General features: G+C 40.3%; 1 protein-coding gene across 2 annotated transcripts in view; it reads left to right on the forward strand.

Moving 5' to 3' along the window:
- The first annotated feature begins 1,279 nt into the window (after positions 1-1,279).
- Positions 1,280-25,139, forward strand: part of LOC133618926 (neurocan core protein-like) — a 115,656-nt gene continuing 91,796 nt past the window's right edge. The window contains exons 1-3 of one of the 2 annotated variants that reach the window (XM_061979768.2): positions 1,280-1,443; positions 14,713-14,783; positions 22,290-22,548. The gene's annotated coding sequence lies outside the window, so the exon portion shown is untranslated. The remainder of the gene's footprint in view (positions 1,444-14,712; positions 14,784-22,289; positions 22,549-25,139) is intronic. The other variant, XM_061979770.2, reaches the window with a different exon arrangement.

Below are 25,139 nucleotides of genomic sequence, written 5' to 3' on the forward strand. Positions count from 1 at the left end.
CACTAATAGTACTAACCTATAACAGTTAATTTTACTAATTTTCATTAATTACTAGTTTCAATGTAACTGTTTTTATATTGTTTTACTTTATTTTTTATTCAAGAAAATGTTTTTAATTTATTTATCTTATTTTATTTTATTAAATTTTTTAAAAGTACCTTATCTTCACCATACCTGGTTGTCCAAATTAGGCATAACAATGTGTTAATTCCACGACTGTATATATCGGTTGATATCAGTATCGGTAATTAAAGAGTTGGACAATATCGGAATATCGGCAAAAAGCCATTATCGGACATCCCTATTATTTTATATTCTATTTGTATTTGCTTTAGTTTGCTTTTCTTTACATGTTTTGCGAAAGACAGTTTTGCTCAACCTGATGGATGATTGAAATGGTTGAGATTTGTTGAAAGTGCCTTGGTTTTTAATGTACATTGAGAATATATGTTTGTATGTACATTGTTCATGTACATAGTGTATACCCCCATTTTTGGTATATATTGCTTTTCAAATCACCTGACATGTATACTGTTTTTTACGTAATTTTTTATATACATATATACATATATTTTATTATTGAATGTATCAAATGTGATGAATATTTAATGGACCACGATCGAAACAAGCCTTTTGGCTTTCTGTGCCATCCATTTACTTTTTTAAAGCATTGCATGGATTAAATTCTTTAAGATGTCTATAAACTTCTCAATCAATCAATCAACCAATGTTCAATAAAAGAAAAAGAAAAAATACATAGTGTTTTAGCGACCTGACGTAGTACCCAAACTGATCTGCGGGAGGCAGTAAAGTGCCCACACTGACAGATAATACACAGAATAAGAAGCTAAATCTAGGTGATAGCTTACCTGCTAACTATTTTTCTTGCCAACTCCTCTTCTTTTTTGTTTTTTCTTGAAATTAATTTAATGGTTATTTTCTTATTCTTATACTTCGTTTTTGCATGTTAGCTGTTGGGTTGCCAACCAACCGTCCCTTGAAAAACGGAATCGTCCCGTATTTAGAAATAAAAGTACGTGTTCCGTACTGAGCTGTCAAGGGACTCACTTTGTGTCGTATTTTTATTACCGTGAAAATGAAAAATAGTTAGTAAAATATCAATAGATTATTTCAAACAACAATAGCCTCACAAGCCTTCTACAGGGTACGCCAATGGATGCAAGCGTCACTGATCGCTTACCGATCAAACTCATTGCCGCTCGACTTTTCTGGCATTTGTTAGTTTTGCCTTGGCTGCTGTCACTCCCTTAGCGTGGCGGCAACCTGCTAGCTAGCTTAAATGAGCCGCCTATTCTGGTAATCAGACTTCAAATGTGACTTTTACCACAGTGATAGTTTTTCTCTAAAAAAGATACGATTGGGGAAGTTTGGAGATCGTTTTTTTCCAACGGGGAAGCTACATGTGTCTATCACGTCAATGAGGTACATGCTAACCCAAGTGTCACTCTACAATTCTGCTCTCTAGTTGCTGAACATAAACATATAATGTGTCCAGCTTCATGATAGTGACACTACAATACAGTAAATCATCAAAGTTGCTTTTTAGAGGTGTTCAAGTCTGACATTATGCTTCTGTTTAATGACAAATTAACACAATATAGCATGAAGACAATAACCACACTGTTTGAGTGGAGATCTTATTCATAATTGAAGCACAAATGAAATGTTACTTTTCATATTAGTAAAACGTAAACATCTCACCCTTCTTTTTGTCAAAATAGCTCTCATAGTAAAATTTGGAGACCTGCTCTATCATACAGCTGAACACTGAAAATATGTGGATACCTTCCTGTTTCCTCTGCATTATGTGTATGTCAGGTACCTTAAAAGGTGAGTCATTTACTTTATTTTACCGTATTTTTGGACTATAAGGCGCACTTAAAATCCTTTCATTTTCTCAAAACTCAACAGTGCGCCTTATAGTGCGCCTAATGTACAGAATAATTCTGGTTGTGCTTACTAACCTCGAAGCTATTTTATTTGGTACATGGAGAAATTATAAGTGTGACCAGTAGATGGCAGTCACACATAAGAGATACATGTAGACTGCAATATGACTCAAGTAAACAACACCAACATTGTATATGTTCTATATGTTACATTCCATATAGAACATTACACACAAAGCTCAAAAATCTATCAAAATGTTTAAGTACGACTTTGGTAAGCTATGAAGCTGCACCACTTGATGGATTGTACTGCGCTTCAACATACAAGTATTATTATGGTGTGTGTTTAAGGTAAGACATATTATCTGGTATTTTGTTTTGTAATATTATGCAAAAGCAACTTTTCTTACCTTCTGGTACCTGCTGATCTGTATTTGGGATCTGCATAAGTCCTAAAAATGTGCGCGCGTCTGCCTTTGTAGTCCGTGGCGACTGCGTAGTCGATAAGCTTCTTCTTTTTCTCTATCTTTTTGTTGATGGGACATTCATCCTCCCCTGTTGCCATTTCGAAAATAAGGTAGTGTAAACTTCTTTCTTGTATCTGTCAGTAAACTCGCCATGAAAGCGCTAAAACATGCCGGTGTAGTGAGTTTACATTATTCACCCAAGGAACTTTAGTTATTAGAGAGTTCCGGTCGGACGTTTTTTCACAGGATACATTCCCGTCGTTGGTATTGCACTAGTGAGCCACGGATGAGGAGATGCTGCTCTGTTATTGATTTAAGTAAAGTCTGAATGTCATTAAAACAGTTAGCTCCATCTTTTGACACTTCTTCCAGTCCCGTCCTTGCATGCTACACCGCTACAACAAAGATGACGGGGAGAAGACGCTGTCGAAGGTGAGTCACGTAAATAAGACTGCCCACAAAACAGCGCATCCTGAAGCGACTGTCAGAAAGTTACTTGAAGATGATCTGTAAAACATAATGTATGCAACATTTTGACCAAAGAACCACCATTACATGTTATGTAGACCACAAGGAAGTGTCTCCATTTTGAAAAAAAAAATAATAATATGACCCCTTTAATGCGCTTTATAATCCGGTGCGCCTTTTGTATGAAAATAGACCTGACTAGACACAGTCATCGGCAGTGCGCCTTATAATCCGGTGCGCCCTATGGTGAGGAAAATATGGTACTTGTGGTTCCAATAAGCTCCTACACTGTCTCTTCCACTTCCTCCATTACCGGCCTGCTGTCTCCCAGACGAAAGACATTTGAATGTGGTTTGCTTACCAGCCTGTTTGATCTCATCACATTAACAACATTACCAGTAAAAACGAACTGCGCTGAAGGAGACTTTTTTTTCGGCCAATAACGAGCGAGCGCAGACGCCTGAGAGCTCAAAGATGGAGAATTTATTATGCTACTAAAACATCATTATGCTCTTTGTTCCCCGCTGTGGGCACTGTGTCTCTTTCCTAACACTGCTGTTAGGATGACAGAACAGGTTTTTGTGTCATCATGCTTATCATGCTCCTCTTAAGTCTTCTTAAGCGCTTCACCTCCCGCACCAGCTCAGGCTCCTTCCCCACCAGCGTAGAGACGTTAAACGTCCCAAAAGTCAGCCTCTGCTGCCCCGAATTGGTCCGTCTGGAGCTTCCACTTTCACTGCCATCCACTTGGCAGCGCACCCGACCCCACTGGTTCCGACCGCGGGTGGTGCGGGCTGTGCCTGGCCGGGCGAGGATTAGTGATTTACTGTTAATATCTGCTTATTTTCCGTTTCAACATGTTTTATCTACACTTCTGTTAAAATGGAATAAACACATATTCTTCTGTTGTTTGGATACTTTACATTAGTTTTGGATGATACCACAAATGTAGGTATCGATCCGATACCAAGTCTTTACAGCGTCATACATTGGTCATAATTTAAGTTCTCGTGTGTCCAGGGACGTATTTCCTGAGTTTATGAATATAATATGAATTAAAAAAAGAAAAAAACGATAAAAAATATTGATGTAATCATAGTAGTATCAACTAGATACGCTATAGTACTTGGTATCATTACAGTGGATGTCAGGTGTAAATCCACTCATGGCATTTTTTTTACATTGTGACGCCGATGAGCTATTGTATCCTCCTACGGTGTGTAGTGAAGCATATTTAGCTATTCCTCATCCTGCAGGGATGATACTTGTAAAAACTCATTTTATTTGTTGCCATGGAGGCGAGGATTAGTGATTTAGAAGTAGCTAAAACACTGCCGATTGCGGATGGACATTAGCCGCTAACCAGCCATGTTTTAAAGCACCTCTTCCTGACGGCGTTTCAGTGTTGTACCTTTATCTTTAGTTTTTAAGCCAAAATGCATCCATTCTCCATTTTCTGTCTACACACTGTGTCTGCTTGTAAGTACTCCGTGATTGTGCGCTGCCGAACATGCTCCTCTGGTTGTAAAACCACAATGTCACTACGTGATGACGATGCGCCGTGCCAATATGTGATGTAAAAAAATGTATTCTTCCAAGTTTAAGCCTAAACAGCATCAGATGTTTGTTTATGTTTCCAGCAGGGGTGCCCAAACATTTTGCTTCGAAGTACCAAAGTGAAAATGTGCCCGTGGACCATGGGCTAAACTCAGCGATTTCAGTAGTTTAATCCCACCATTATTTAAGGTAGTGGAAATCATCAGGTTCGATAGATGGCAACTTGTAAGCCTCGCGGACATGCCATCAATGATTGTGGGATCTTAAAAGAGTATAAATATGTATAACATTTTGAGAAGCCACCCTTTGTTGTTTCGTTTGGCCCATGGGCCTCAATTTGGGCACCCCTGGTTTACAGCATTCATTATTGATGCAGTGTTCTTATCAATTAGGGTTGTACGGTTTACTGGTACTAATAAAGTACCGTGGTAATAAAGAATGAAAAACGGTAATTTCCTGCCCCTGAAAAATACCGGTTCCCTTTTTTTTTTTTTTTTTTACGGGCATGACAGCGCGACATTGCTGGTTTTACGAGCAGAGGAGCATGTTCGACAACGCACACACACAGAGTACTTACAAGCAGACATGTTGTGTAGACATAAAAAGGGAGAATGTACACAATTTGGCTTAAAATTAATGATAAAGGTGAAGATATAACACTGAAAGCAAGAGGTGCTTTAAAACATGGCTAGCTAGCGGCTAACGTCCATCCACACTCGGCAGTGTTTTATCTACTTCTAAATTACTAATCCTCGCCTCCATGGCGACAAATAAAGTACGTTTCTTACAAGTATCATCCCTGCAGGACGAGGAATAGCTAAACATGCTTCACTACACACCGTAAGAGGATACAATAGCTCACCGCTGACAACGAGCTGGCGCTCCTCAATGTAAACAAATGCCACCATCCACTGTAATGATACCAAATACAAGAGCGTATCTAGTGGATACTACAATGATTACATCAATATTTTTTTATCATCACAAAATCTTTTTTCCTTTTTTTTATTATGTTGATAAACTCAGGAAATATGTCCCTAGACACATGAGGACTTTAAATATGACCAATGTATGATCCTGTAACTACTTGGTATTGGATCGCCACCCACATTTTTGGTATCATCCAAAACTAATACAAAGCAACCAAACAACAGAAGAATAAGTGTTTATTACATTTGAACAGAAATGTGGACACAACATGTTAAAACAGAAAATAAGTAGATATTAACAGTAAATAAACAAGTAGATTAAAAATCCATTTTCTACCGCTTGTCCCTCATAATTTAAAAAAATAATAAAATGACAAATGACACAATATGTTACTGCATATTTCAGCAACCAAATTAGGAGCCTTTGTTTTGCTTACTTAATACTAAAAGACAAGTTGTCTAGTATGTTCACTATTTTATTTAAGGACAAAATTGTTGTTCGATTGCAATAAGAAACTTATTTTTTGTGGTCCCCTTTATTTAGAAAAGTATCTAAATACATTTTGGTACTGATACCGGTGCCAAAATATTGGTATTGGGACAACCCTACCATCAATTTATTATCAGCTCAGTTGCTGCTGTGCTATCAAAAAAAAAGCCTAATGCAGCTTTTTTATTCGGTTAGAATTTTAAATAGGGTGTTTCAAAAGAGCTAGAATAAAAATTCTTACATGGAACCTCAAAATGTTGTACATCTCAAATCTTCTGTGCAAATGGGCCTCAAAAGTCTGACACAACTTGGATTTCAAAGCATTATTCCGTGTGATGTCACGGAAGCAAATCTCCTTGAGACTTCAGGGACAAACTTCGCAAGTGGGTTTTTTTATTTGGCTTTTTTGTAATGTCACCACAGAAGGGTACTAGTAATGGCAGAGAAGGAACATGTCATGATAATCATACAACTACTGCAACCTAAGCAGTACTATTCATTTCATATAAATGTAATATACTAATAAAGGTTGTCAAAATTAACACATTAACTCATGCAATTAATCACAAAACATTATCACATTAGTCATGTATAATTCATTTTGAGCGCACATGTTCTTTTACCTTTATTGCAGACGGTTACTGGAAAGGCAGAGCAGGTCCATGCATATAAAAAAATCAATGATGTGCATTCAAGAAATGCACTGTAAAAGTGTTTGTGTATGACATTGTGACAATAAAATGGCATTTGTGTCAAACTATTGAGATCTTTTTTAAATCTAATTCAAATTACTCACGCAGGTAATTTACTGCGATCAGTCGTGATTGATCAAAATGCAAAAGTGTAATTAATCTAGTTTAAAAATTAATCATTTGACAACACAAATAGTAATACATTTTAGCAAGAAGATGGTACCGGTAATTGTAACAGTCAGTGTTGACGATCAATTTCTAAAATTATAGTACTATCAGTACCACAGCCTGACGTAGAACTGTTAATTAACTCCAGTAATACCTATAAAATGCCACTAGATGGCAATATCACACTCTAAAAACCAGAGTCGTGTATAAAAAGACTATGGCCAACTAAACAACAGGCGCCATTTTGCTACCAGGGACATGTGCGGCCGTGCCCCAACTCATGCGATTGCAGTTGTTTTGACGTTAAACCACAATAATACGTCTATATATAGGTCTAAACATACCCCATCTCATGAACTTACAATAAAACATGCTTTTATTTTGTCAAAGTATAATTTTGCAGCTGTATTTGTCGCACTCTGCTGCTACATTCCTGCAGTGTTAGCAAGCATATAACACGCTCCCGAAGGCGCAATAAACGTAAACAAAATACATAGAATGACCAAAATAAATAACTTATTACCCCTCATTTTGCTTTGTACATAATTTTAACTGTTTGGAAATGCACTGGATCATTGAATTTCAATAATTTTGATTCAGTAACTAAAGGGTTTGAATGTTCTAAATCAGTGGTTCTTAACCTGGGTTCGAATTAACCTTAGGGGTTCGGTGAGTCAGCCTCAGGGGTTCGGCGTTGCCTCCGCCGCGGAGGTCAAGACACACCCGACTCATCGTGTAAATAAAAACTTCTCCCTATCGGCGTGTTATGGATACGGCAACAGCACTGATTTGCAGATGTGTAATTTGTTGTGAGTTCATGCACTGTGTTGGTTTTGTTCTTTGAACAAGGTGATGTTCATGCACGGTTCATTTTGTGCACCAGTAAAAAACATGTAACTTTGTCTTGAATTTGAAAAAAATAAAACATTTTATTTTTCACTAAGGAAGGGTTCGGTGAATGCGCATATGAAACCGGTGGGGTTCGATACCTCCAACAAGGTTAAGAACCACTGTTCTAGATAGCCAACATGATGTATTATTAGTGAGTCGTAGAGAATATGGAGTGATTTTTGGTGGAGAACATATTTTGCTTTATTCAGTATTGACATATTTCTTGCCATATATACAGGTAAAAGCCAGTAAATTAGAATATTTTGAAAAACTTGATTTATTTCAGTAATTGCATTCAAAAGGTGTAACTTGTACATTATATTTATTCATTGCACACAGACTGATGCATTCAAATGTTTATTTCATTTAATTTTGATGATTTGAAGTGGCAAAGACATGCACCTGGGGATAAGTTGATTGGCAACACTAAATTGGCCTTAGTGTGTGGATGAGAGTGTGAATGTTGTCTGTCTATCTGTGTTGGCCCTGCGATGAGGTGGCAACTTGTCCAGGGTGTACCCCGCCTTCCGCCCGATTGTAGCTGAGATAGGCTCCAGCGCCCCCCGCGACCCCAAAGGGAATAAGCGGTAGAAAATGGATGGGATGGATGGATTTGAAGTGGCAACAAATGAAAATCCAAAATTCCGTGTGTCACAAAATTAGAATATTACTTAAGGCTAATACAAAAAAGGGATTTTTAGAAATGTTGGCCAACTGAAAAGTATGAAAATGAAAAATATGAGCATGTACAATACTCAATACTTGGTTGGAGCTCCTTTTGCCTCAATTACTGCGTTAATGCGGCGTGGCATGGAGTCGATGAGTTTCTGGCACTGCTCAGGTGTTATGAGAGCCCAGGTTGCTCTGATAGTGGCCTTCAACTCTTCTGCGTTTTTGGGTCTGGCATTCTCCTTTTCACAATACCCCACAGATTTTCTATGGGGCTAAGGTCAGGGGAGTTGGCGGGCCAATTTAGAACAGAAATACCATGGTCCGTAAACCAGGCACGGGTAGATTTTGCGCTGTGTGCAGGCGTCAAGTCCTGTTGGAACTTGAAATCTCCATCTCCATAGAGCAGGTCAGCAGCAGGAAGCATGAAGTGCTCTAAAACTTGCTGGTAGACGGCTGCGTTGACCCTGGATCTCAGGAAACAGAGTGGACCGACACCAGCAGATGACATGGCACCCCAAACCATCACCCAACCATGCAAATTTTGCATTTCCTTTGGAAATCGAGGTCCCAGAGTCTGGAGGAAGACAGGAGAGGCACAGGATCCACGTTGCCTGAAGTCTAGTGTAAAGTTTCCACCATCAGTGATGGTTTGGGGTGCCATGTCATCTGCTGGTGTCGGTCCACTCTGTTTCCTGAGATCCAGGGTCAACACAGCCGTCTACCAGCAAGTTTTAGAGCACTTCATGCTTCCTGCTGCTGACCTGCTCTATGGAGATGGAGATTTCAAGTTCCAACAGGACTTGGCGCCTGCACACAGCGCAAAATCTACCCGTGCCTGGTTTACGGACCATGGTATTTCTGTTCTAAATTGGCCCGCCAACTCCCCTGACCTTAGCCCCATAGAAAATCTGTGGGGTATTGTGAAAAGGAAGATGCAGAATGCCAGACCCAAAAACGCAGAAGAGTTGAAGGCCACTATCAGAGCAACCTGGGCTCTCATAACACCTGAGCAGTGCCAGAAACTCATCGACTCCATGCCACGCCGCATTAACGCAGTAATTGAGGCAAAAGGAGCTCCAACCAAGTATTGAGTATTGTACATGCTCATATTTTTCATTTTCATACTTTTCAGTTGGCCAACATTTCTAAAAATCCCTTTTTTGTATTAGCCTTAAGTAATATTCTAATTTTGTGACACACGGAATTTTGGATTTTCATTTGTTGCCACTTCAAATCATCAAAATTAAATGAAATAAACATTTGAATGCATCAGTCTGTGTGCAATGAATAAATATAATGTACAAGTTACACATTTTGAATGCAATTACTGAAATAAATCAAGTTTTTCAAAATATTCTAATTTACTGGCTTTTACCTGTATATGTTGTTGTTTTTAGGAGATTTCCAGTTAATTCTATCATCGATTATTACACCCAAAATTTGGTTTCTTCTACTTTTTTAATGTCCCTCTATTTGTCTTCGTGTTTGACGTTCTCTTCTGCTGTGACCAAATTGAATTATTTTACTTTTAATGAGATTCAAAGATTGTTTATTTTTGTCAAATCATCTCTTTATTTGTTTATTTCTTCTGTTATTATTTGTATAAGCTTTTGTGTGTTTTCTCGTGAGCTAAATGCAAAAGACCTTGTAGTTGGTGGCTCTCCAACCTTCACTTCCCATCCTTCTTTCCGGATTGTGGGGAAAGCGATGTAACAGCTTCCCACAATTCTTGTGGGTAGCGCAGCCCCATGCTGCATAACAAGGCATTTTTACAAGTCGAAAAACTAACGAGGAGGTGCCGCAAACACACGCCATCCGCTTAAAGTTGGTAGCAAACATGGCGACCTGTTGTCATTTGAGAGTCTTTTGACCAATCATTGAGGAGCTCGCCATACTCTCTCTATACACGACTCTGCCAAAAACCTTCCTGTTCTCACTCCATTATTACATCTTAAAATTGTGAGTAATTTGACTTTATTTGGGTTTTATTTAGCCTTATTATTTGGATAAGGTCCAGGAGAAGTGACATCGCCAACTAGTGGTCTGGAATGCATATTACAGATTTTTTCAAACAACCTTTTTTCTCTTTCCACATGATTCCTTATACAGTACGTCTGTGTAATGCAGTGAGAAGAATGTTACTGTTTTTCTCTGGTTACTTCAAAAAGCCTGTTAAAAAAAACTCAAAAAATGTCACCTTAACCCAGAACTGGGCAATTATTTTGACTCGGGGGCCACATTAAGATAAAAAAATGTGTCTGATGGGCCAATGTGTATGTGTGTATAAATGATATATACACATTCATCTGTAAAAATCTGCTGTACAGTATGTGTGTTGGGGTACCTTTTTTCAGGAAAACTAATACAAAAAGTCACAATGTCCGATAGAGTTCTAAAAACATTATGACAGACCATCTCAAAAAAACGGAATGGAATTTTACAGTTTTTTACTGAAGGGGACACCCAAAATGTACATGAAAAGAAAGAAAGTGGGATTTACAATATTAACTATGAACAATAAAACACTGAATATTAACAACATATGAACGTCACTCCTCTTTTACTTCTCAGACCAGCTCCTCCATGGACACATTTTACAATCAAGCAAAACACAACAAAAATGTAAAAAAAACAGCAAAATATGAAAGCAAATTGTAATAAACACCTACAGTATGATATATTATCACTTTTATGCAGAAATTTGTTGTAAAAAATCTGCTTCCACATTTGTTTCTGACACATGCGTTTTTGGCTGGCTGCTCTGAAAACAAACCCTGCCCACTCTGCTTGTTCCTTGTCTGTGCTGCTGTGACGTAGATTACCGTAATAACTCCTATAACACCCAAAAGCGCAGATTTCAACCATGTAAATACTTTCTACAGTTCAAGACTGACTGTCATTTGAAAACAGCACTGCACATCATAATAGCGGCTACAGTTTTGATGTTAAAGGTCTAAAAAAATTCTGTAAAACGTCCGACGGGCCGGATTGAAAATCTGAATGGGCCGCATGTGGCCCTCGGGACGTATTTTGCCCAGGTCTGCCTTAACCACTTTGAAATTGTTGCAAATGATAGTGTTTTTGCTTAAACAAATAACATTTTCAAGGCAATTTATTAATGTTTTCTCAGCCATTGTTGAATATTTTTTGTAGTATTCCTGTAGCATAACAGCTAATTTAAATGATTTTGTACAATTTCCAAATAAATGAAAGCAATAGCGTGTTGTTTTAAGAGCCTCGGAAGACATTTGCAGTAGTGGTTAGAGCTTCAGCGTGTCTTCCCGCACCTCCTGTAGTGTTCAGAGGGAATCGGCGATGCAATAAGACGGGGATGACCCCCTGCTGTTATGTTTGACTGTTTTTCCCGTCAACTCTCACTGCGCTGATTAGGTTTTTTCCGTCAGGAAATTTAACCGAAAATATGTTTGCTTGTAAAATTAACACACGCGTGCATGCAGGGCTGGTTGGTTCTAATTGCTACATGTCTTTTTTTTAATTCAATGTGCAAGTGTGAAATAGCATCTTGTAATTTGCATACATTTGCTCCTTTTAGCCCATAAGGCATGACACTGAACACTTTATGTGAACGGCAGGGCCTTCGCAGTGGGATGTAAACACAACTTTATTTATGGGACGGCGTGGCGAAGTTGGTAGAGTGGCCGTGCCGGCAATCGGAGTGTTGCTGGTTACTGGGGTTCAATCCCCACCTTCTACCATCCTAGTCACGTCCGTTGTGTTCTTGGGCAAGACACTTCACCCCTTGCTCCTGATGTCTGCTTGTTAGCCCCTTGCATGGCAGCTCCCGCCATCAGTGTGTGAATGTGTGTGTGAATGGGTGAATGTGGTAATACTGTCAAAGCGCTTTGAGTACCTTGAAGGTAGAAAAGCCCTATACAAGTATAACCCATTTATTTATTTATGTTTGTACTAAATGGGATAAAGTAGTTGATGCACGTTTACAAGCATTTGGAAACGTCTCTTAAGGAGAAAATTACAGTGAAACTTCAAAGGTCATAGTGTTTTTGCTGGTCAACTGCCTCAATTCTCCTCCAAAATTATAGGAATAATATTTTCCAGAATAGGAAACTCATTAACTATATTGTCCGTTTTAGCACAAAGTAGTATAAAGTGTGAAGTTACCAAATGTCGATAGTAAGACAAGAATGTCCTAATTTCTCATGACAGGTTGGACTTGTGTGTGTTGTTTTCCTGTGTTTTGCTGTTTATTTCCCGTCCAGTGCTCTTATTTTTCATTCCACTTCCTTTCTGCCTTTGTTCTCAACCATTTTATCTCTGGCTTGAGCTCTGATCTGCACATCCGCCCCCTGTTAAGCACCAAGAGACTCACCTGCCGGTAATTGCCAGCGTTGCCTCACAGACGTTTTGTTCATTGTTTATTACTCTGAGTGTTTTGTATTGTCTCGTACTCATTGCTTGTGTTGGGCACTATTTGCTATATTGCTTTGTCTTGTTTCATCCATAGTCTCCTCTTTTGACCACACTGTTGTAACTTGATTTTGGCGTTCTTAATAAAAGGACCTTCTTCCCTGCACTTCATCTATCTGTCTCTGCATCTTGCGGACACGGCATCAGCCAAAATGCAAGCATTTTACACAAAATCAATTTAAAAAACAAAAAAACATTTTATTGATAGTCTTAAATTTAAGTTTACTACACATGCACATCTGAAATCATCTTTTATTTTTATATGTGTCAAAAGAGGTTTACCACTGTCAATGTAAAACGTCAACAAAACATTGTAGCTTAATTTAAAAAAATCTTACTGCTTTCTACCCTTAGCACTCCTTGGCTGCTCCTTTTGGAAGAAGCCACAAAAATCCAAAGAAAAATCACACTGTTTAGAGAATCAATCCTTGGCTACATGTTTACACTGCTGGGTGTGATGCGCAATTCCGATTATGTTTGTCAAATCCGATCTTTTCACACTAAGGCCTTGAACTTATGTGGTGACGTTTCATAGGATGTCAGCATAATGAGAGCTTAAACCTCAACTTTTTTTAGCTTATTTTCTTTGCTTTTATATGTACCGTATTTTCCGGACCATAGGACGCACCGGATTATAAGTCACACTGCCGATGAATGGTTTATTTTCGATCTTTTTTCATATATAAGGCGCACCGGATTATAGGGCGCATTAAAGGAGTCATATTATTATAATTTTTTCTAAATGTAAAACACGTCCTTGTGGTCTACATAACATGTAATGGTGGTTCTTTGGTCAAAATATTGCAAAGATTGTTTTACAGATCATCTTCAAGCCGCTTTCTGAAAGTCGCTTCAGAATGCACCGTTTTGTGGGCGGTCTTATTTATGTGGCTCACCTTCGACAGCGTCTTCTCCCCGTCATCTTTGTTGTAGCGGTGTAGCGTGCAAGGACGGGTGTGGAAGAAGTGTCAAAAGATGGAGCTAACTGTTTTAATGACATTTAGACTTTAATTCAATCAATAACGGAGCAGGATCTCCTCATCCGTGGCTCACTAGTGCAACAACAACAATGCCGGAAATGTGTCCTGTGAAAAACCGGCCGACCAGAACTCTCTAATAACTATAGTTCCGTGGGTGAATAATGCAAACTCACTACAACGGTATGGTTTAGCGCTTTCATGGCGAGTTTACTGACAGATATAAGTAAGAACTTTACAAATGGCAACAGCGGAGGATGAATGTCCCATAACAAGAAGATAGAGAAAAAGAAGAAGCTTATCGACTACGGCGTCACACAAACTACAAATACGCACACATTTTCAGGACTTATGCAGATCCCCAATACAGATCAGCATATACCAGAAGGTAAGAAAAGTTGCTTTTGCATAATATTGCGAAACAAAACTCCAGATAATGTCTTAACTTATACACACCATAATAATACTCGTATGTTGAAGCACAGTACAATCCATCAAGCGGTGCGGCTTCATAGCTCACCAAAGTCGTACTAAAACATTGTGATAGATTTTTGAGCGCTATGTGTAATGTTCTATATTTTCAATGGAACATATAACATATTGGTGTTGTTTACTTGAGTCATATTGCAGTCTACAGGTATATCTTGTGTGTGACTGCCATCAAATTGCAGTCTACATGTATTTCTTATGTGTGACTGCCATCTACTGGTCACACTTATCATTTCACCATGTACCAAATAAAATAGCTTCGAGGTCGGTAAGCAAAACCAGAATTATTTTGTACGTTAGCCGCACCGGATTATAAGGCGCACTGTCGAGTTTTGAGGGAAAAAAATTGATTTTAAGTGCGCCTTATAGTCCGGAAAATACAGTATATATTTTTTTTGGGGGGGGGGGGATACCGACAGTTTTTTGTGTTTAGACCCTTGCTTTTACAATCCAGAAAAGTGACACGAAAACATTTGAGTTCAAACAGCTGTCATTCAAGATATCACTACAAGAACCATCACATGATTAACTTGTGCATTTTTTGCTTTTTATTTAGCTTTTTTTTCCAAGACAAAGAAAGGCTCGTGAGGAGAGAAAAAGGAACATTTACACAGAAAGTAACATGAGGTAAGCCTTAAGTTAAGATTTTGTACTTTTTGCTGTGGTTAATGTCTTTTTACACTATGCATGACGTGCAGTGGGTGTCACATCTTAAGTTTTGGTGCTTATTTTTACATTTGTATGACAATTAGCATGCTAATGTATGGTAAGGTGGTAGTGTGACCCTGGAACTGATTACTTCTTTTTCATAATTTCCTATGGGAACAATTGTTTCAAAATCCCAACAACCTGAACCAACTGAAACGAATTGTGTTGGACAGAAAGTGTGTCCAAAGTGAAGCCCGTGAGCCACTTTGAACCTAAAACTTGTTGTCACTGGGCTTCGTCATTGTTAAGGTTTGGTGAGCGTTGCTTGCAGCGTGACCCCAAGGATGCAGAGATAGCAGGCGGAATGTAAGTTAAACTAATTTATTGGCAACAGAAAGCCGACTAACAATTAGAATGATGCAGCGCGGGAGGAGGACCCCAGGTGGAACTAAATAGAAGTAATTAATGACAATCAGGTGTTCTGGCAGGACATGGAACAGAAAGTAAAAGGTGCTTCAAAACTGGGAAATACTGACAAAGCAAGAGCACCAGGACAGGAAGTAGAAACTAGAAATAAGAGTGCTGGACAGGAATAAAAACACAGGAAAACACAAACATGATCAAATTGTCAGTGGCAAGCCTGACAGTAGCCTCCCTTCCTATAACGGATACCAGACGTTTTAAGTTAAACAGAAAGTCTAAAAACCAAGGGAGGTTGGAGGGATGAATGGCGGAGGGTCGCCAAACTCCGTCCCCACCTCAAAGGGCCGGCCAATAGTCCAGGCCATATGTCCCCACAGCCAGCGGGAAAAGAACCAGATGTCAGCGGCAGGTGGAACATCGCCACAGCTGGCAAAGGGAAAAAGAGAAGCCCTCAATGAACGCCCCAGCAGCAACAGCCGTTGACGCCCAGGTCCCAGGCGCTGTTGCTGTCGGTGCAGAGGATGTCCATGGACTGGCCACCGTTTCGGCCGACATGGAGGAGGAAGATAAACGCCAGGCGGGCACTTCTGCAGCATGCGAGGACGGGCGAGCGCCAGATGGGCGCTTCTGCAGCAGGCGAGGACGGCGAGCGCCAGACGGGCGCTTCTGCTGCAGGCGAGGACGGCGAGCACCACATGGGCGCTTCTGCTGCAAACGAGGACGGCGAGCACCACATGGGCGCTTCTGCTGCAGGCGAGGACGGCGAGCGCCAGACGTGAGAGAGACAGGCAACAACCCCTCCGGGAGAGAGACAGGCGGCATCGCCAGGACAGAACGGAACGGTGTCGGCTTCGTGGACGACTTCACCCATACTTGCCAACCTTGAGACCTCCAATTTCGGGAGGTGGGGGGTGGGGGGTGGGTGCGGGGGGCGTGGTTGGGGGCGTGGTTAAGAGGGGAGGAGTATATTTACAGCTAGAATTCACCAAGTCAAGTATTTCATATATATATATATATATATATATATATATATATATATATATATATATATATATATATATATATATATATATATATATATCCCCGCGACCCCGAAGGGAATAAGTGGTAGAAAATGGATGGATGGATAGCTATATATATATATATATATATATATATATATATATATATATATATATATATATATATATATATATATGTATATATATGTATATATATATATATATATATATATATGTATATATATGTGTATATATATATATATATATGTATATATATATATATATATATGTATATATATATATGTGTGTATATATATATATATATATATATATATATATATATACATATATATATATATGTATGTGTGGGAAAAAATCACAAGACTATTTCATCTCTACAGGCCTGTTTCATGAGGGGGGTACCCTCAATCGTCAGGAGATTGAGGGTACCCCCCTCATGAAACAGGCCTGTAGAGATGAAATAGTCTTGTGATTTTTTCCCACACATACATATATTGCGCTCTACTACGGTATCGAGCACTATTTTTTGGATAACCTTATTAAGACATATATATATATATATATATATATATATATATATATATATATATATATATATATATATATATATATATATATATATATATATATAAAAATAAAAGAAATACTTGAATTTCAGTGTTCATTTATTTACACATATACACACACATAACACTCATCTACTCATTGTTGAATTAAGGGTTGAATTGTCCATCCTTGTTCTATTCTCTGTCACTATCTTTCTAATTTAACTCATCCATTCTTTCATTCTTTCACTCACAAAATAATCTTACTTATCTCAACATATGAAATGTAACTTACTTCACCAATTATTATTTATTTACTTATTTTTATTGTGATTACTTATGGAGTATATTGTGAATAAATTGAGAACAGGAAGTGAACAAAAGTTTTAGCAACTGTTATGTAAAATAAAAGGGGTAGGATTAAATAAGCTCTGCTTCTTCCTACTGCTTTTCGAACATGTTGAAAAGAGAAACTGGAGATTGTGATGTATCATGTTGTATGATTGCATGTTCGAAATAAACTCAAACTCAACTCAACTCAACTCAACCCTCTCTGATTATGCATTGCTGTGTGGCACGCACAAAAGTGCCTTCATCAAATGCACTAGATGGCAGTATTGTCCTGTTTAAGAGTGTCACAACATTGCTGTTTATGGCAGACGGACTGCTTTACTGTAGACGTTCTTTATATTGTGGGAAAGCGGACATGGAGCTGTAGGGGGCGTGGCCTCCAGCTCCGCCTGAATTTCGGGAGATTTTCGGGAGAAAATTTGTCCCGGGAGGTTTTCGGGAGAGGCACTAAATTTCGGGAGTCTCCCGGAAAATCCGGGAGGGTTGGCAAGTATGACTTCACCGCAGCAGGAAAGCTTCCTGGAAATGACATCGCTGATGAGGTCATCCAAGCAGGGAGGCATAGTAGGGATGTCGTGGAAGACCTCACTGGAGCAAGAAGTAGCTGTGCCTCCCCAGCTGCACAGCTACTTATAGGGACGGATCCCAGACGTCCCCAGAGAGATCAACAGACGACAGGGATGGGTGGGAGGGAGCCTGATGAGAGGCTGAAGAACGCTTCAATGTGGCCATCGGTGCCAAAATCTTGTCAAGCCGCTGGGCCATAGAAATCTTTGCAGGGTCACTTACTGGCTGCATCATTTCTGTCAAGGTTTGGTGAGCGTTGCTTCAAAACACAGAGACCAAACAGGAAATACTGACAAAGGACAGGAAGTGATTCAAAAACACAGGAAGTAGAAACTAGAAATAAGAGCACTAGACAGGAATTAAAACGCCAAACACAGGAAAACACAAACATGACCAAAGTGTCAATAGCAAGCCTGACAGTCATATTCTAAAAATAACTAAAGGGACTAGGAGTGTAACGGTTGATTGATATATCGATAGATGGATTTATACTCCTAAATTTCAAGTGTATCGATCTGTGCTCGGCAAAATGGCCTTCCCTAAGATAGGTATCAATCCAACATCGATTTAAAAAGCTATACATCTATTGTTGAGACTAAAAAATAAAAATACATTGGATTTAAGAATGACAATGGCGGATACCTACAGTGGTTGAAAAAGGTAATACCTAGTGTAAACACCACAAGATGATAATATAAATTACAACACTGAACTTTCAGCGAAAGCATGATTGTAAAAGCCACAACAACAAAAAAAAACGTCAAAACACAATGGTATAAAGCCGCAACTTAACTTTAAACCACACAGAACGCCACGGACAAAACGTAAGTGACAGTGGAGAAATTTTGCCGACAGACCAGTTTAAGACAGAAGGTTAAAAACAGTGTAATAAATATAGTATATTATTATAATTGAAAAACTGCCGTTGAGCGGGACTATTCAGGTCTATGTTCATACAAAAAGCGCGCTGGATTATAAGGCGCACTAAAGTTCAAAGTTAAATTAAATGGGTTGTACTTGTATAGCGCTTTTCTACCTTCAAGGTACTCAAAGCGCTTTGACACTACTTCCACATTTACCCATTCACACACACATTCACACACTGATGGAGGGAGCTGCCATGCAAGGCGCTAACCAGCACCCATCAGGAGCAAGGGTGAAGTGTCTTGCTCAGGACACAACGGACATGACGAGGTTGGTACTAGGTGGGGATTGAACCAGGGACCCTCGGGTCGCGCACGGCCATTCTTCCACTGCGTCACGCCGTCCCTTTTTAAATTAAAGTACCAATGATTGTCACACACACACTAGGTGTGGTGAAATTTGTCCTCTGCATTTGACCCATCCTCTTGTTCACCCCCTGGGAGGTGAGGGGAGCAGTGGGCAGCAGCCGCGCCCGGGAATCATTTTTTGGTGATTTAACCCCCAATTCCAACCCTTGATGCTGAGTGCCAAGCAGGGAGGTAATGGGTCCCATTTTTATAGTCTTTGGTATGACCTACCGATCTCAGGGCGTACACTCTAACCACAAGGCCACTGGGTCATATTATGATTTCTATCTAAATTTAAAACACTATCTTGTAGTCTAAATAACATGTAATGGTGGTTCATTGGCTGCGATGAGGTGGCCACTTGTCCAGGGTTTACCCCGCCTTCCGCCCGAATGCAGCTGAGATAGGCTCCAGCGACCACCGCGACACCCAATGGGACAAGTGGTAGAAAATGGATGGATGGATGGATAGATGGATGGATGGATGGTGGTTCATTGGTGAAAATGTTGCATAGATTATAGGGGTGTAACGGTACACAAAAATTTTGGTTCGGTACGTACCTCGGTTTAGTGGTCACGGTTCGGTTCATTTTTGGTACAGTAAGAAAACAACAAAATATAAATTTTTTGGTTATTTATTTACCAAATTTGTAAACAATGGCATAACATACATATACAGTACACACAGGGTCCATTGCCAGGGTTAATGTGGTCAACATATATAAAATAAAAACTAAATCAGATAAGGCTCAGAATGGTTAACAAAACCTTTCTACATATAAAGTGCTTTTTTTGATTGATTGATTGAGACTTTTAGTAGTAGATTGCACAGTACAGTACATATTCCGTACAATTGACCACTAAATGGTAACACCCACCATAGAAGTGGGTCAAAATCTAGTTTTTAATGCAATATGGACTTATATCTGCTGCTATAAAAACATTTGTTATTGCTTTAGCCCTGCCTGACTCGCCGAGGAGAGGCTGCTTGAATGCGGTGGTGATGCTTGAAATGGTTTAGCATGTGTTATGAGAGTAGCGTATGTGTGTGTGTGTGTGGCCCTTTAATATGTGACAGCATGTGAGGTGAGTGTGTGGGTGAGCGAGGTGAGGGAGCGGTAGCGTGAGTGCGGGGAGTGTCTAGTGTTTTGTTGGATTGGCTGTGTGCAAGACCTCAATAAAGCCACGATTTGCAACTAATCGCCGGACTCGCCATTTACCCTGGAGTCCGGAGCTGTGGAGACCCACTGCCGGGTAGAGTGAAGGGTGTTGCCCCCGAGAATACATCGGCCCTGGAGGAGTGTCTCCCCTGCGCCCCTCGACTACAGTCTGGGAGCCGGAAGCAGGAAAGGTGCAACACATGTTTGACGTGTTGTCAGAAGCAGCTGCTGAACAATGTCGGCAAACCTCCGTCCTCCATTGTTGTATCGCGCAGCCAAAGTGTTCCCAAACGGGAAATCTTAACGAGGCAGGAGGGTCTTCCAGCTCTGGCTTTTACATGTTGTCCTAGCCTGGTCGCTGCTAGCATGTGTACTCGTTCAGTACACCTCCGAACTGAACCAAAACCCCCGTACCGAAACGGTTCAATACAAATACACGTACCGTTACACCCCTAATAGATTATGTTTTACGGATATGAGCATCTCTTCAGGATGCGCAGTTTTGTGGGCGGTCTTATTTACGTTGCTCATCTTCGGCAGCGTCTTCTCCCCGTCATCTTTGATGTAGCGTTGTAGCGTGCAAGGACGAGAGTGGAAGAAGTGTCAAAAGATGGAGCTAACTGTTTTAATGACATTCAGACTTTACTTCAATCAATAACGGAGCAGCAGCTCCTCATTCGTGGCTCAATAATGCAACAACAACGCCGGAAATGTGTCCCGTGAAAAACCGTCCAACTTGACCCCTCTGATAACTGAAGTTCTGTGGGTGAATTATGTAAACCCACTACAGTTTTTAGCGCTTTGATAGCTAGTCTACTGACAGATATAAGTAACCACTTTACGCTACTTTATATTAGAAATGGCAACAGCGGAGGATGAATGCCACATAACAAGAAGGTAGAGAAAAAGAAGAAGCTTATCAACTACGGTGTCAGCACTGACTACAATGGCAGAAGGGCGGACATTTTCAGTACTTATGCAGATCCCAAATACAGATCAGCAGGTACCAGAATGTAAGAAAAGTTAATATGTCTGCTAATAGGTGCCATTTTGCAGTCCTTATAAACACACCATAATAATGCTTGTATGTTTAATGCGCCAACAATCCATCAAGTGGTGCGGCTTCATAGTTTACCAAAGTCATACCCTAAAACAATTTGACAGATTTTTGAGCGCCGTGTGTAATGTTCTTTATTTTCAATGGAACATTTAAAGTTTTGGTGTCGTTTACTGGCGTATCTCTTATGTGTCACAACCAGAATTACGCCGTACATTAGGCGCACCGGGTTATAAGGCGCACTGTCGATTTTTGAGAAAATGAAAGGATTTTAAGTGCGCCTTATAGTCTGAAAAATACGCCCCTCTAATTTGCTTTGTCACCTATGACACACAGCAAAGATGCAGACGTTTTGTTCAGGTGTCTTACCATAGTTTGACCTAAACTGGATTGTTTTTAGTATCTTTAATGTACAAAATGTATACTTCAAAAAGTTTGGCCACCTCTGAGAGGATCTGTGACAGCATGTGAGTTCATATCAGAAAAAATTGGTGTGCACTGCATGCGTTTAAATTAGGTTGTACCTATTAGAGCCTCCAAATTAACTTGAAGTGGGGCAATTACCTGCAGCCCTTTTGTCGGAACACACAAAAACCGTGCCTCCAGGACAGTCGTGCAGATGCATTATTCAAAAGCATGCATGTAGAGCGCCTAGCAACAACACTATGACAGATAATCTGCTCACGCTATAGTGCACACTTCTTCCACGTACCGTGTCAGGCATGAACACACTTTTTTACTCAAAGATTTTTACTTGGCACGCTGACATGTTTTCTATACTTAAGCAGAGTCATCTTGTTTTAGGTGTGGAAACTTGTGTGACATGAGAGAACATCAGTTGTGGATGAGATTAAGCTGCTGGTCAGACTGACATTCTAATTTGATTCCCAGACATTGGATGAACCTTTAAAGGTTTATGTGGGATTATGGTCATATAAAGACCCCCCTCCCTCCCCTCCTGTTTTTTTTTTAACCATCCACCCTCCCCCTCCCACCTACACCGCCACCCTCTCTTTGAATGGGGGCGCTTGAGCAGTCTGCCTGCCTGTCAACCGTCTTTGTTCAAACTGATCTGGCTTCTCTCCCTCAGAGCTTGTGGAGCACCTTAAGGTGGCCGGCGCGCACCCATCACGCACGGAGCTGAAGGATGAAGCGCCTGTCGGCCGCTAACTAAAGTCGGGCTGCAGTAAAGAGCGATAAAAAGGGGTGGAGGGGGAGGTCCTACTCCTGCAAAGTGCTGTTTCACGGCCGCTCTACCGTGCTTGTGCCGCACCTGCACTCCGGTGCTAAAGCTTTTTTTCCCCTCCGTGCACATTCCAGTGGATTGCATCTGTGCTTTGTCGCTTGAGGTGAGTGGGAAAGAAGCTGTGTGTGTGTGTGTGTGTGTGTGTGTGTGTGTGTGTGTGTGTGTGTGTGGTGCAGCCCCCGGTCATTGGGAAGCATTGGGACAAGTGTCATTTGCATGGTGGAAAGGTTAAAATGGGCTGGATTGTACAAATATGCATGCATGCATGTTAGAATACAAAGTGCTGGCTACGCTATGGACCAATCAGTGCTCCTGTTCGTTTTGAATTATTTACAGCTCCAAGCGTTTTATTACTGACTCATATTTACTACTAATGGAGGGACATGCATAAAACATCCAGTCAAGTAAGCGTGTGTGTGAGTCAGATGTCTTCATTTTGAATAACTTTGCATTTTTAGAGCCGAACAGGTGTTGGTGAAATCCATGGTGTTGTGGAGTCACCTGGACATGACATGTAATGATGTGCCTTTAAAACTACTAAATTAACTGTAAATGTGGCATAACAATTCTACATTCAAAGGATTGCATAGTGAGAGCAGTTTGGGTCACCTTGACAAATCAGCAGCATTATGCCACAATATAAGAGCCCCTCTAACCTGGCTTTATTCATCCCTCCTCGCTGGAGGAGTCTTTATTTTCCTTTCTTTCTCAGCCTTGTTAGAGCACACACCACCAGCTAGGTGTCAGTGCCGTGAAGCAGGACGAGGTTAACAAGACGACCAGCATGTACTGGAGCAGCAGCAGGAGGAGAATAGGGAAGACTGGTGCTAAAAGCTGCAAGTTTACAGCATGCATTTTTCATCCTGTGTGTGTGTGTGTGTGTGTGTGTGTGTGTGTGTGTGTGTGTGTGTGTGTGTGTGTGTGTGTGTGTGTGTGTGTGTGTGTGTGTGTGTGTGTGTGTGTGTGTGTGTGTGTGTGTGTGTGCGTGCAGAGTGCACTCACTACAGGGCAGAGTGGTCATAGAGAAGGTAGAAAAGGCTTCTGAAATTGTTTCTTGACTGATGGATGCAAAGCTTTGAGGGAGACATACCACAGCAGTTGGGAGGTTATTAATAGTAGGCAAGTTAACTAGTTTTCAAAGACTTTTCTGTTGTCTTTCATAGTGTTTAAATACAGGAAGGCAGTAGCTTACATGTTCTTATAATCAAGTGCATTTCACGGCGCTTCACTCTTGTTATGTGAAAGCATTATTCCAAAAACGGAATATATAAAATTTTCATTTAAACCTGTACACACAGCACCCCATAATGCAGGCCTGGGCAATTTCTTTTTTATTCGGGGGGCCAAATTTAGAGAAAATAATGGATCTGGGGGCCGGTATATCTATTTTTAGGAACACTAATACAAATCCTCACAATAATGTCTGAATGCTAATCCTTAAAAAAAATGTTTACTGAATGAGACACTCAGAATGTACATGAAAATAAAGAATGTGGGGTTTATAATATTAACAATGAACGATAAAACACTGAATATTGACAGCAAATTAACGTCACACCCCCTCTCGATCGACATATTTTACAATCAAGCTAAACGCAACAAAAATGCAACAAACAGCGAAATATGAACGTGAAGGGTAAAAAACCCCCACCTAAGATCTGATACATCTGATATATCACTAAGCTTTAGAACTATGCTGTAAAAATCTCCTTCCGCGTCTGTCCCTGACACCCGCATTTCAGGCTCGCCGCTCTGGAAACACTCTGTGGAAACCCTCCCCACCCACACTGCTTGGTGCCTCTTCTGAGCTACCATAGAAACAAAGTAGTATATAATGCAAATGTGCAGATTCCAACTATTGAAATACTTTGTATAGTTCAAGACTTACGGTCATTTGAAAACATCACTGCACATCATAATGGCAGTTACAGTTTCCATCTTAAAGATCTAAAAAAATATTTGGGAATGTCCAGCGGGCCAGATTGAAAAGCTTAACGGGCCACTTGCGGCCCCCGGGCCTTAATTTGCCCAGGTCTGCCATCATAAAAACACGTTTTTGTGCACACTCACAGCCTTTGCTCAATACTTTGTTGGTGCACTTTTGGCAGCATGACGACCGTCTCAAGTCTTTTTGAATAGGCTGCGTCTTGGCACAGCTGCAATACAGGCCCATTTTAATGCCACCATCATTACTTTGCAGCCATTAGAATATGATTTAGAGGAGTCAGTGATGACACTGCACACGCTTTGTTGATTTGCATCAGAAGTTAATGCTCTCAGAAGACTGTTTTTGACAGTCTTTAAAACATGTCCGTGTAGTTGGCAGAGAACTGCAAAGGGAAGATGAGTAAGGTCACACCGGGCAGTGCTGTTCTTGCAGTACTGCAGTAGTAGTTGTAGTCTGATGACCAGGGAAGGAAATTTCCTGCATTCAAGCATTGACTGATTGAATGATGCCGAGATGAATGCAAAGCAGCAACTACAGTATATGAAAGTGTATACTGTAGGCAGATACAGTGTAGCAGAATATCTGTGTTAATGTGGAGAGCTCAAGAAACATAGTCCCGTATTTTTCGGACTATTAGGCGCACTTAAAATCCTTTAATTTTCTCAAAACTCTGCAGTGCGCCTTATAACACAGTGCGCCTAATGTACGTAATAATTTTGGTTGTGCTTTCCGACCTTGAAGCCATT

This window comes from Nerophis lumbriciformis, linkage group LG19, assembly GCF_033978685.3.
Source record: "Nerophis lumbriciformis linkage group LG19, RoL_Nlum_v2.1, whole genome shotgun sequence".
In the NCBI taxonomy this organism is placed as follows: domain Eukaryota; kingdom Metazoa; phylum Chordata; class Actinopteri; order Syngnathiformes; family Syngnathidae; genus Nerophis; species Nerophis lumbriciformis.